General features: G+C 41.4%; 1 protein-coding gene across 12 annotated transcripts in view; it reads right to left on the bottom strand.

Annotated features, from left to right (window-relative positions):
* The window catches only part of ncor2 (nuclear receptor corepressor 2), a 153,985-nt gene extending 140,120 nt beyond the window's left edge, over positions 1–13,865 (bottom strand). For all 12 annotated transcript variants that reach the window (XM_084054765.1, XM_084054776.1, XM_084054771.1 and 9 more), the window contains exon 1: positions 13,704–13,865. The gene's annotated coding sequence lies outside the window, so the exon portion shown is untranslated. The remainder of the gene's footprint in view (positions 1–13,703) is intronic.
* Between the last annotated feature and the right edge of the window lie 237 nt (positions 13,866–14,102).

The raw sequence follows: 14,102 nt of genomic DNA, 5'->3' as shown, positions 1-14,102 counted from the left end.
CGCAATCAACATGACATAGTTACATGGAGCGTTTGTGTGTTTGATAGGGCCTGAAATTCATATTTCAAAATGGGGGAAATTCCCCCCTTATATATCACATAGGGGGGATTTTTATACTTTAGGCAGGATACAACATTAGCTTAGGTTAAATAGGTGTTAAATTGTCAGTTTCAGATTACAATTTGTCACTCTGCTCCAATTTTAAGGGAGGGAGGGAGGAGTGTGTGTCTGTCCGTGAGAAAGGTGTGCGCACTGCGCAATTGCGCTAATGCTACTCCTTACATTTTCAAAACAGGCTCGTTACTTTAATGCACAGCATCGGTAGTTTTGCCACCAATGTGGCCCAATGTTTTTTTATCATCATTAAGTTACCCTACTCTTGTCTTTAAGAACGTTTACTAGGGACTGTCATTTCACTAGAACTACCCAGTAGTAGAGTTAGGCAGCACACAACTGTGTAGCAGCTGTCTCATTGATAGTCAGTGGCAGCACATGTCTGTGCATGCACACACACACCAAATCAAACAGTAGCCTCTTATCCCGACGTTTGATCAACAACAAAATATTGATTAATAAATGTGACAAAATACAGCAAAATCCCAAAATTATGAGAGTCTTAATATCCAGCAAGCAATAGAAAGTAATAACTGCAATCAAATTCAAAGTGTAGGCTATCAGTATCATACAAAAGTAGAGAGAATGAACTAAGCTGTGACCTCACCGCTCTGATGGACAAGAAATAAATAATCCTTCTGCAAACAACATCAATGTTTTGTTTGTAAAATACAATAATCCAAATGGGAAGTTTATTTCAGCAGCTAGAATCATGACAGTTTGACATTGTTTGAGCCCGTTTTTGGTATGCAACACACAGTTGCAAATTCCGTTGTGTTCACCTGTTGTGCTGCTGTGCACAAGCTAAGCACAGAGTGCAGATCCCCGCCAGGCCGGGTTGCCTACCAAGGCCAATTGGAATGGAATCTGCTCAAACTGATTCATACTGTATACTGATAAGAACCATATATAGGCTATATATCGTCGCTGTCGGGTGTAAACCTTGTATGTCCACTGCTCCTTTTTTTTATATATTTAAAAACAAACAAAAAATGTAAGTACTGAAGATCAGTAGATCAGCTATTTTCACTACTTTAGTGTGACTCTCTTGTATGATAAGTAGGGCATTCATTTATAAAAATTCAAAAGAAGTTGGAATGTGGAAACTCAAAATCAATGTAATCCTAATAACAATAAAATGTATGTATAATGCATGTTACATTTGAAATAAATCATAAAGTCCTACATTAAACTTTTGTATAAAAACATCACACCACAACAATAGAAAGATCTAAAAAACAAAACATTAAAACACATAAAACCTTGATGTAAAACCAGTGTAGCTACAAAAAATGCTTTGTTAAAAAGGTATACCGCAGTAACCACACTGTTTGCTACCCACGGTTCAGAGCACGTGTACACACACAGTGTGATTCATTCAGCAAACCAAATGATGGGGCAGTTTGCAGAATCACCAGCCCACAGAATTAGAATGATTCTGTGTCCCAGTGTGGGGGTCTCGTCATTCTGTTGAGTAGCTGTCCAATGACTGTCACTGTCACCGTGTGTTATTGGTGTTGTCAATGTATTCTTTCTTTCTTCTTCTTCTTTTCTTATTAAGGGTATCACAGTTGGCAACAACAGGGGTGTAGTGCAGCCGGAGCAGTGTGGAGTGGCTCCTCACCAGCAGTTTGAGCTGTATATGCACGCCCGCACATGCATGGGCATGCACATGCGTACCCGCGAGAGTACATTCAACTTAGTTTGAACATTAGCACCTATCTGACACACGAAAACATTAATTAAGATGTTATAAAGCTCTATAATGCGCACCCTAACGTTCGCTCGCGAAGCCCCGCAACACCAGCAATGAGGGCAGGGAAGAGATATTAGTTTGCCATCTCCTTTGCATCTCTGTTCTCCATAATATACCTGCTCACCAAAACGTTGCTCTGCGCTCCATAGTTATTAACATAACATATTACCATAACATGATTTGGATTGTGGGGTGATATTAAATATATTAAAATAATGTTAAACAGAACATCACACTACCATATTGTCAACCAAGCACAGACACAATGTGCAATAGCAGACACTTTTAAAATGGAGTCCTTGATCGAATAGGGGAGACAATGGGCCTCATGCAGCAATAAGTTCCTAATGTTTCCTCTTACATTTCTTCCTAAGTGAATTCCTAAGAGAAGTCGAGTCAGATTCATGAAACGTTCTTAAAAGGCAGAATTGTTCGTAACTTATGTTCTTATGATGATGAATCCCAATCCTCGTAACTTGAAGTGGTGTGCCAGTAAATCCTAATTACCATAGGGAGCCGCCCCACCAATCCCCATATAAGGCATGACTGCATGGCTCTGCCTGCAGTCACACCTGTGTGTGATTGCTGCTCACAGACATCACAGGAAATCACACAGAAATAAAGTTGAGAAAATGAAGTAAAGAATACCTAAACTAAAGTCTAAAGATGGTTGAACATAAAAATAAATAAATCAATTGTTCTGTGGAGGTACTTCTGAAGTGATCAGCAAATTACTTTATTTAATTAATGAATGTATTTTATTATTTCTCTCACATTATCAACATATCACCACTAGACATCAATGTAAATTTGCTGAAATTAGCATGTTATCCATATTTCATGTTCAGGGGTAGCGTTAGTAGTGGATATAAAACATTTTATTACTGAAAGCTGCTGGGTGGATATGGAGGGTCTTTAAAGATAGCAGCTGCTTGGTATGTAATGGGCAGGGGTGCAATGCTCAGTGGATGGGGTTGCACGCCGAGCAACCACTTATTTGGCCAGGGGGTGTGCAGGCACACGCATAGATTTAAAACTACTTTAAATTCACACTTCATCAAAGTTTACAAAGGCTCCCGACTCACGCCAGGTACATTAACATAGGAATTAGCCTATATGCATATCAATTGCCCATTGTGTGACCTGTACTGTAGGTGTTAAGCAACGTGCGCGTCACGTCATTAAAATAGAGAGCAACCACTTCTCAAATGAGCATAGCATCACTGGTAATGGGGTGGAAATAGGGGTGTGGTGGGTGATATGGTGGTGCAAGGAGGGGTGTAGGGGGCTGTGTGGGGGTATGGGGATGGGTGTGACGGGTGGGTATAGTGGGGCTTTCAGGTAGGAAGGGGACAGGAAAATGGGGGTGTGGCGAATGTCGGGGATATGGGGGTGGGGGTATGGGCCGGGGGAATATAGCCGATCTACAAGGTCAAAATGGCCAGTAATGGGACGCGTTGTGAGCTTGTAGATCGGCTATTTTCAAACAAAGTATAAAATAGGGTTAAAGTAATTAAACTGTTCCTCGTTTTCTGTGGACCCCCTGGAACTCCCTCAAGGACCCCTGGGGGTCCCCAGACCACACTTTTGAGAACCTTTTTTGCTCTAAAATATTATTGTAATTTAAATCCTATATTATTCAACTGTAGAATTGAAGAAACTTCGAGAATTCATTATTTTTGCACAAACATGTCACACTTAAGAACTCAAAGGCCACCCTAAGAGTGCTCTCTAGTATGCGTAGATTTCTTCTTAACTTAAGAACAAATCACAGCTAAGAAAACATTTGTGAATGCCAAAATCTCTTAAAAAACTTCTTAAGTGGGTCTAAGAACAATTTGTTCGTAAGTACGGTTCATGAATCGGGCCCATTGTTCTCAGGCATGCAAAATAGATAGGGGTGAAAAAGGTGACCATTATTGTTGCATGCCAATTACCGCTTACAGCTGCATTAAAGCTTGCGTTATGTTTTTCTTTTACTTCTTCATTGACTTAAAGGGCAAGAACACTTAGCCAGTATTGCCTAAGCCTACCTACCGCCTATTGTACCCAGTACCCACCTTTGCACACACACAAATATGGACACAACCTGCAAAGCGAATTGATCCCATAGTCTAGCTTTCATGTAGAGTGCAAATTACAGAATAGGTAGACAGTATCTAGACTCTAGACTGGATGTGAGCGGTGCACTGAACAGTAAATAGAAATAAACACAACGTTAATGTTAAAAGTGAAGACAACTGTCTATGCAAGGCTAGCAAGCTAAGAAGCCAACTAAACCAAGGCAAAACCACATAATCCACATGTCAAGCCACGTCCATCCATTTTATAGGTCAGGGCCTGAATCTCAGCACGGGATTGCGGTAACATAATTTAAGTTATTCCCACAAACGTAGTACTTATAATACGGGAGATTCCTGCACACATTCACAGCGAGGTAAGTAACAAAGCGCGAGGACTGTCCGTCTACCATGCACTCTCTCTCCCTCTCTCCAGAGCACCCGTCTCTCTTTTTTTGAGACACCCCGTCGTATGACGCAGTATAAATCAGGCTTAAAATGTGAATGCATCAACTGAAGGGAATCCCGCTCATTAAAAAACACCAGACCAATAAGTAGGCTAGCCTACTAGCGCACTGATGTCTGTTCTCTTCTCCACATCTCTCTGTTCCGTCTCTATTTATCACCGTCGTCTACATTGTGTTTGTCTGCCTAGTTCTTTAGTTCATATCCTCCGTTTCTGTTAAGTTATACAGTAGTTATTATGAACTTTGCATCTTTGTCCCTTGTGTATTCTGAATTTCCAAGGAGTAGTGTATCAGGTACAGTAGTTCATGTAGAGACATGAACTGTAGGCACAAAAAGGCATAGACATCATACCTACTTTATACTCATACATGAAATCTGTATTAGAATGAATTCTACTGATCTTTAAAATTAATTTGGCCATACTGTACTATACAAATTCTGTCCATCTCTCATCCCCCTGCTCTCTTCCTCTTTCTCATCCCCATGCTCTCTTCCTCTCACACACACACATGCACACCTCATCTCACTACTATAATCAGGAAGCCTTCCCACAGAGGACCAATTGTGCAATTACCTCCAAACTTGGCCCAAATATTGCTCATGGGATTGGCCTTTGAACAGGATACTTTTTCCCCTTTCAATTTGCATAACATTTTTTCACTTTGCATAAACTGTCCATTATTAAACCAGATTAAGGCCACTAGGGGGCCTGCCCTAGTGCGTGCATGTGCCATCTACAGGGAGCGACAAAGTGCAAATGCCACTCTCCAGGTTCATCTGACAACATCGGTATCGCCAGTTATGCAGCCGATGGGTCCCTTTTTTAGCCACTTTGCGACGCGTTGTGCGCTTGTAGATCTACTATTGTTTTAAATGTTTGAATATGGCTTAAATGTTTAAAGTGTTTACTAAACATTATACTATATCATGATAAATATCAACATTGATCAATGTGCAAAGAATTATTGTGATCATATTGTTATCACCTAGTGCTACTCTATGCTATTATTACAATAAGGCTCTATGCATGGAAGCCATATTGGCAAGCAATTGGACTGCTTCCTTACTTCCTTCACAGGTGTTGCCAATAATACTTATTAAGGCTCTGTTCCATTTAGTGTAGCAGAGACTTTCCAGTGAGCCAACAACAGCAGCCTGACTCCGTTTGTCCAGAATGGAACACAGTATCATTGGTAACACCTGTGAAGGAAGTAAGGAAGCAGTCCCAATTTCTTGCCAATATGTCTGCTGTGCATAGAGCCTATTATCACTAAACCAATGTTTCCAATGTCTCAGACTTGGGAACACATGGAAATGACAATGGGGAATCTTCTAACCCTGCCTACTGTACTCGCCACCTCACATTGTTTCACATCACTGTTGACACCTGTGATGTCATCCTGTACATCCTGTAGATTGACACCAATCCTATAACAATAAGATTGAGATCTACTCTGCAGGGAGATCAAGACACGCATAGGGGACACAGAGATGTTGAACACGTGGCTATATTAATCCCAGACAGAGAAGCAGACACTCATTCACCTAGCGACTCACTGTCTTGTTGCCAAGTTATTTGCAAAGCCATGCATTTGTTGTAAAACCTTCCACATATGCAGGACGTTGAAACAAAAATGAGCGGACGAACGGTAGTGGGAATCACTTAACACACAAACAGACAACAAAACATTATAAAATGGCGATTATTGCAGTCTTTTTGAGTGTGTTTCGATGACCATCGTCAATCGCGTAATTCACTTGGCCCAGCCCTAGGTACAGATCTTGACGGGAACCAACCATTTCACCCCTAACACTAGTGCTGTCAGAATGGAAAAAGAAAATATATATATATATATATATATATATATATATATATATATAAAAATATATAACAGAGTAACAAATCTAATGAAGACTAATTTCCTGACCTACCAATGTGAAAACAAATGCTTTCATCACATCACGCAATGATCAACAATTAAGTTTGAGTGCATGCACTGCACACAGCAAGTTAATATGAACATCATCGCTGCCACCCGATGCGTCTGTGTTGTGCACGTTCTGGTCACGCTGAGAGACTGTGACAGACCACGTTGGTTCAACGCAGCAGGCAAGACCACTCCCTCTCCCCCATAAACTTCCCTTAAAAAATGCAATGCATTGTGAGCTTGTACTTGTAGAGAGCTTGTAGAACTGCTATTTTCGGTACCACCATACACTGAAGTATACGAGCTCAATGGTAGTTGTGGCAGTCAATAACCATCAACCATCAATAAATCTCCCCTCCGAATTAATGAAATCATTTATCCGAAATAATCTCGCGGCCCACTGGCAATCAGTCCGTGGGTGACTGGTAGGGCAGTGGGCACCCCTGCCATACAGTAAGAAGATAACACTACACTAGCTGCAGAATCCGACCCACGCTGACTTCATTTGGGAGAAAAAGAAAGCAGTAGAAATACAAACGAGCACACTGAATGTGCTCTTTTTTTCCATTCATCGGGTGCACGGCTCACAATGTATAAAACAATGAAAAGCCAGCACTCCGAAGTCCTTCTGGTACTTTTTAATTAATAAGGCACGGGCATAGCCTGTGCGTCAAGCCTTCCTCAGCCTGCATCAGAAAAAGAAGAAGAAGCGGTCAGTGGTGTTGTTTGTACCAGGGGGGGACTGATAGATATAGAAAGACAGACATTAAGAAGACAGTACTTCATGCTGTTCGTGGTATTTGCCACCGTGACTCCGCAACACTGTCAATCTCAAAGACACCTGACCTGACTTATATTTCTGTATAATAATAATATATTTTGTATAAAAAAAAAACATTAACATTAATCGCGAGAGATCCTCCGCGCCACAGTTACAACTTCAACCTAGGGGAAACACTGGATAACATATTTGATGACCACAGTATTGAAAAACTTTTGTAATGGTTGTTGTTGGAAAAGTTAAAACTCAGTGCCCAGCTTTGGATGACAAAGAAAATTTGATGATGGCTCTGCATAATTATACAGATGCTGTGCACAGAACAGTCTACTATTGAATGTTGAAGGACCATTTAAAAAAGGCAACAAAACAGAATTGTTGCAGCACAACACAACATACTGTATCAAAGAACAGGAAATGTAATAAGATTATAATTTTTTAAATAGCGAACATCTGTGCATCTGTCTCTCTACTTTGAATTGATACCAATGGAGGACCAACTGAGGACCTCAATCACCAAACTAAAGCAAGGAGCCCCTTTGGCCAATGTGCTGTAATGAAAACTGCTCATCATAAATCCTGCCAAGGCCCTGGAGAGCTCCAGAGTGACAGGCCCAGGATCAGACTAGCTGCCAGACCCCATTAACCCCTGGGCTGAACCCCAACATACACTCCTCCCCCCCTTCCCCCTTGTGTAACGGGTTTGGGTTCTATAACCGTGTCCTAAATATGCCACACAGAAAGAGACAGAATCAAAGAAAGGGAGACAGACAGTCATGGACAAAAAAAAATAGAATGAGGAAACCTCCAAGATAGGGGTCAAATCATAAGCCAGGCTGTGGGCTACTTGGGAGAACTGGCATGGGAGGAACCGTGCTCTGCGTTGTCATGGCAATAAGAGAAAGGCAATTTCCTTAAATGACCTGACTCGAGGAGGGCCTTCCCTTCCCATTTTGGCGATGCCAGAGAACAGCAAAAGCTGTGCAGCATCAGCTGCGAGTACTGCATTCGGAACTGGGGTGGCTGTGTGTCTACTTCAATGGCACAGTGATTGCGAGACTCATTAGCAGCATTACTGAAGACCAGCTGTGTTGGATCATACGACGCCACCTCTCTGTTTGAGTCAACCATAACATTCTCCAAGCACGCCATCTTACCAGGTGCATTCCACTAGCAAGCAAGAAACACCAGACAGCTGTTGTTACTCATTCAGGCAAGAGAGAAGCTGGGAAGGAGGGATTGTGGCTGGGCGGCAGTTTCACAAAACCTCCTCATATTGCCCCCTCTTTCAGTTCCTATCATGAATTCACATCACCCCAGTATGGATCCTCTGAGAATCGTATCCACTGTCCAATCACATTATGTATCTGTGGACCATACTGGGAAATCAAAAAGAAAAGGAAACCTAAATCTAAACCGTATATGAGCAATATAGAAACATGAAGTGTAACCAGATGGCAGCCACTAGCCAGTGTCACCTGTGGAGTCCCACAAGCCACAAGCCTGATTCATCCTTTCATGCACATGATGTCAGGAAGGATTACACATTTGCAGTCTCTGCTACCAGGCGCAAACCTGGCTGGCCGTGCACAAAAGTGTAACAGTAGCAATGATGCCACAGTTACATCAACGTGCCCCAATTGATGACTGGCCGGGGGAGGTCTGATGTTTAGAGGGTCAGCTGAATTAAGCAGCAGGCTATACAGTCACTGTATAGTGTGTAGCCTCTTGTAGCCCAAAAAAATACTACATTAATAAATATAGTATCGTTTTCAGCTGAATATTTCGAAAATTGAGAAATTTGAAAAGGGCTTGTACGTAAGTAAGCATCGCCATTTGTGTGACTCGTCTGGCATGGCTGCAGACTGAGTTCACATCGATGCAAGCAAAAACAAAACCTTGAACCAGGCTTTGAATGAACTAAATGCCCATGAAAAAGAGAATGACCCAATGAAAGAATGTATTCCTCATTCAAAGCAACAGCAGAACCGCTCAGTACACACTAGATGTCTGGCTGATACTGTGCTACAGCAGTGCGTACTGTAGCTGTTAACTGGCAGTGAACTGTGTTGTCTGAGCTGCTGTGACATCATGTGGAACTTAACATGCACACCAACATCCCCTTCCCCTCCCCGTCTACTCATATCTAAAACAATAAGTGCTATTTGAGGATGATCTCTTTTGGCCCATTTCTAGTCACACATTGTGGTTTTACAATCTCAGATTTTGAAATGAACAAACCCAAAACATTGTTAAGTGACATATGAGAAGCGAGGATTTCTGACAATTATGGCTGTGAGGGTCAGATTTGTTTTACCGTTCTTTTAAAAAGCAGTAATTACTGTGATTGGATGTGATGGGATATGTTGTCTCATCTTCTCACATCTTCCCTCAAGTCAAATCATCTCTTCCTGACAATAATATGAACAAAAAGCACTCCCCTTCTTTCCAGTTTCATAACTGCCTCCTGTTTCATAATATGAGTAGAAATTGACTAGGGAAACGTCTCCCAGCGGCACCAAACTGAACACAGGATAATCTCTGCCCCCATTACCCTTTTGGAGATATCTCTCTTCACACTCTTTTAACTCTTTCTATTCCAGAGCTCTAACCTGTGCTGTGCCCCAAAGACTCTTTTAAGACTGCCCCGAACTTAAAGGCAGCTAAACAATCTAATGTCACATCACTGTGGATTAGCATCAGACTGGGTGATCTCAATCCAGCCTTATGAAAACTGACTCCATTTAACAGAGAACGGAAGCATATGGTTCAGGGTGGGATTTGAGGTAATACACATACATAGATTCTCTTCGAGCACACCAATTATACTAGATCAAAATTTAATTTCAAATGCCAAACAAAGGAAACTGGTCAAATGTAACAACGACAAGTGTCTCTGACTACTTTTCCAATATGCTCTGAATGACATTTTCATGTCATTACCCTTGCCTTTCATTATAATTGCTTGGGCGTGGGTTGTTCAGCCTAATGGAGAAGAAGGGAAGTCCGCACACTGATCTGTAGCTCCCAGTAGAAAATGTTTTATTAAGGCGACAACGTTTCGACCTGTGTGGGTCTTCGTCAGGTCTGGTGATTGTTCAGCCTAACACAACAACAAAATACAGGCTCCTGACCGTATTAACCAAGATCTTATGAGCAAGATCCACATACCAATATTCCCCAATACTGTACACTTTTGGCTGATGCTGAGACAGTGCAGTGTTGTGCCTTTTAATACTACTACTAGTAGTAGTAAAGGCTACTAGCCTTTTAAGCCAACACACCAACAGCTAAACAAAAAGATAAGATAAACTTTTTTTCCCTGAGGGGAAATTCAGGTGTCGTGTCAGCAACAGCAGTAAGCGTCAAACACAGGCTAGGTACAGGTAAGCGTAGTCATTAGATAACAATAAAGCAATAAAATAGCTCAAAATAAATAGACTTAGATCACTCGCTGAGTTAATATGCTCTGTGCATAACTGTAGTCCCAGGTTTCCAAAGGGTGGCAAACCTGTTTCCCAGTCAGTTTCCCATAGTTTTGTTTTATTGGCTCAGCAGCAGATTTGAACCAGGAAACACATAATGACATCTTCATATGTGGGTCAAATTTGCTGCTGAACCAATCAAACAAAACTATGGGAAATTGTCGGAACAGGTAACCCTAGACTGCAGTTATGTACAGGGCTTTTATGAGCCCCTTTCTCACATACCTGCCGTCCTGCCCTCAACAAGAGTTGAAATGTATTGAGCTTTTCTACACGATGCGTTATAACGTGTCTATTCACACAAGGAGTGCAGTGCGACCTCCCAGATCCAAGTGAGATGCAGGCGGGACAATTTCTGTTCATCCCAATGTATATGTTATATCCCCAAATGCCTAGTCTTGTGTGCTTTAGACACCTCGCGCGAGCATAACATATTGTAACAGTAAATTAATGTTGAAACGGCACAACACAGAACTTCTCATTAAGGAGACCAATGTGTGAACTTGACTGTACAGTGTACACTGCCTTTGCTGGCTATTTTCTCTTCAGCAATGTTATGGACGTAGTGGGAAAGGGGCTATGTATATTCTATCAATAAGTAAGAAAATAAGTGTACAATCTATCACCAGAGTGAATATGCATGAATGTATACACATCTATTGCAGATAATATGAGACTGATATACAGTGTCAACTAGCTTTCAGTAGTATCTGGATAACACCGTTTCTCAACAGGGAATATTAATTAATAGAATTGTCTAACAACAATGAATATATAAATGAGTGAATACACCCAAGTCTCAACGGTTATCCTTAACAGGCATCTGGTTTTGTTCTGACATTTTCAAAACATAGATATTTAAGTAAATGGGAAAATCCCTTTGGGTGTGGTTCTGGTTAATAATTATGTAAGAATTGTGACACAGACACATGTCATCATGCTTGTGTATTAGTCTTAATTGGTCAGATCATCATAGCATTGTCATGCATAGGACCACAATGGAAACAAGTCCCCAGGACTTTTTTGTGTTATCCTTTTAGCTCAGATGTCTGACTGTACCTCGTGCTGTTTACATTTCTGTCTAATAATATTAAATCAATCAATCAGTGATTTGGAAATTTAAATGAAATGCCCTTTCATGTCATTTCAGAATAAAGCAGTCAGAAGGTGCATAACTCGTCCTCGTTAATACTTTTTCCAGAAAATTACTAAATCTGCAAATGATGAGGTAGCTTAAATCAAGCACTCCTGTTGCGTTGTGACTGAGTAAGAGTAATAATAACCACAAATAGTTCTTGCAATAGCCTTCTGATGGTGTTCTGTATGACATAATGACAGCTGCAAGGGCTACAGTGTTACTACACTGTATTTGCTCATGTATTTTGGTTACAGCTTCAAATACATCAGTATTATTTTTTGGGTCCCATATAGCTACAGTTCAACAAAAACAAAAACATTCGCTGTGCTAACAGACAAGCCCTATCATTCTCATTAGCTTATAAGCTGTTGTTAACTAAGACTGGTTAGCCATTATAGGTGAGATCCAGGAGTGGGTTAACCGCAGCCAAGCTAATATAAGGAAATTAGATACAGTAAGCGAGAAGTTAAGTCAACAAACAACGAATGTTGCGATCCCAGCGTTAGCTAACATGCTGTAGCAAACTACCCATCCATTGACGTTGAGTGTAGCCTAACAACTGGACGTGAGGCTAGTTAGCGGACTGGCTAATGATAGACTATTCGGATAAAAACCCTTTCTCCAAGCATTAAAAGGAAACGAATACATTCTTTGCATTGGAACACTTACAACAACAACAACCACCACTGGCCAAAGGCAACTTGGAGTAGTTAGATCCAATGTTTACAAACGTAGCTGACAGATAAACCAGCTAACATGATAAAACATGTCCAATTGTACATAATTCACACCATATAGCACACATCATTTATGCAACCATATCAATGTATTTGCAATTCATTCCAGTGTTGTTTTGGTGTGTGAGACATCATGAATAAAGCCAGTGCTTTGGACTATAGTCTCTAGCAGCTAGCATTAGCTGACTTAGCCCCAGTTAGCCATGTAGCACGTGTTCTTGATTTATAAAAAATAATTAACCATTTGCAACATAATGAGAAACCGTTAAAAGGGGGAACGAGACCCCCCGGGGGTGCAACGCCACCCCGGGGCGCCGGGTTCTTTTTAAAAACATCTGACTATCACCATTGATTCACCAGGTTCAGACAACAACTATGTGATGATGATAACAACACAAATGTATCACAGCAGCGATGTTTCCGTTCCAAAGAATAGCCTAGTTACTAGTAGTAGTACTTCGTCGCACAAGCGTCATGTCGCTTGAAAAATACATATATATATATTTCCCAACTGATATAAGTGACACTTTCTTCAGCCAAAACTGTGCTTTTTATTTATTTGTTACTAAGTGCAATGAAGTATCAATTATTAGCCGTCGAAAGCCCCCCCACACACACCGAACGGTTCCACTCCCAACAACAAGACGGTGTCTCCCCCCTCAACACCACCACCATGAACGGAACCAACGAACGACAGACAGCAGCCAGTGATCAATGTTGCCAAATTTTGTGAGAGAAACAAGCAACCGGGTCTATGAAAACAAGCCCTAAAGATTCAAAGAGAGGCGACTACTAGGCCACACTTTAAACCTAACTACTGTTACATCGGCCATTAGAAAATAGCCGATCTACATGCTTGTAGATCTACTATTTAAAACACATCTTGAAATAAAATGTGGAATAACTAACACCACAAATCTGGCACAACACATTTTCAGATGGGGGTTAGGGGGGGACAAATACATAAATGTGGGGGTACATCGTGACATGAAAATATTTGAGAACCACTGGTTTAAATATTAATTAGCCCAAATAAGCGACTACACTTTAGAAACAAGCCCAAAAAACCGCAACCACCAATATTTACAAGCGACTTTACAGAAAAAGAAGCCCAAAGTCGCTTATAGTAAGCGGACATGGCAACACAGCTGCCAGTGATGGAAGCTATAACCTCAGCGGCAGGCAAGGCAACAAGAAGAAGGAGAAGGAGAAGAAGGCGTTCTCTTACGGTTATCTTACCGTTAATATCCCCCAGTCCACGTCAAACGTCCCCTAATATGCCAGTACGCGGTCCCCCCTCTTCTAATGGACGTCCTCTTCCGGAGATAATCCACAGAAAAGAGTACTTTTCGCTCTCATTTGCTCCACACTAGGCTGCTTTGCTTTTTACGTCGTGTCGGTTCCAGCACAACACAGTGGTCTCTACGATGATGATGACAGTACGTACGGGTCTATGGGGCTGAAACGCCTCTCTGGATTCAGCTCTTTCAATAGGTCGTATGCTCTCGCGCTCTCTCGCTCCTCCTCCTCTTCTACTGTACGGATGCTTTTTGTCTCCGCCAGGCCGAAAGGCATGGCCGAGACTATTTGTTTTGCACCCTGTCCGTCCGTAATTCTGTCTGTGGACAGCTAATCTCC

Source organism: Gymnoscopelus microlampas (assembly GCF_963454915.1).
Source record: "Gymnoscopelus microlampas genome assembly, chromosome: 4".
Lineage (NCBI taxonomy): Eukaryota > Metazoa > Chordata > Actinopteri > Myctophiformes > Myctophidae > Gymnoscopelus > Gymnoscopelus microlampas.
Note: the sequence above shows the minus strand (reverse complement) of the source record. Positions and strands in the feature narration are given on the sequence as shown.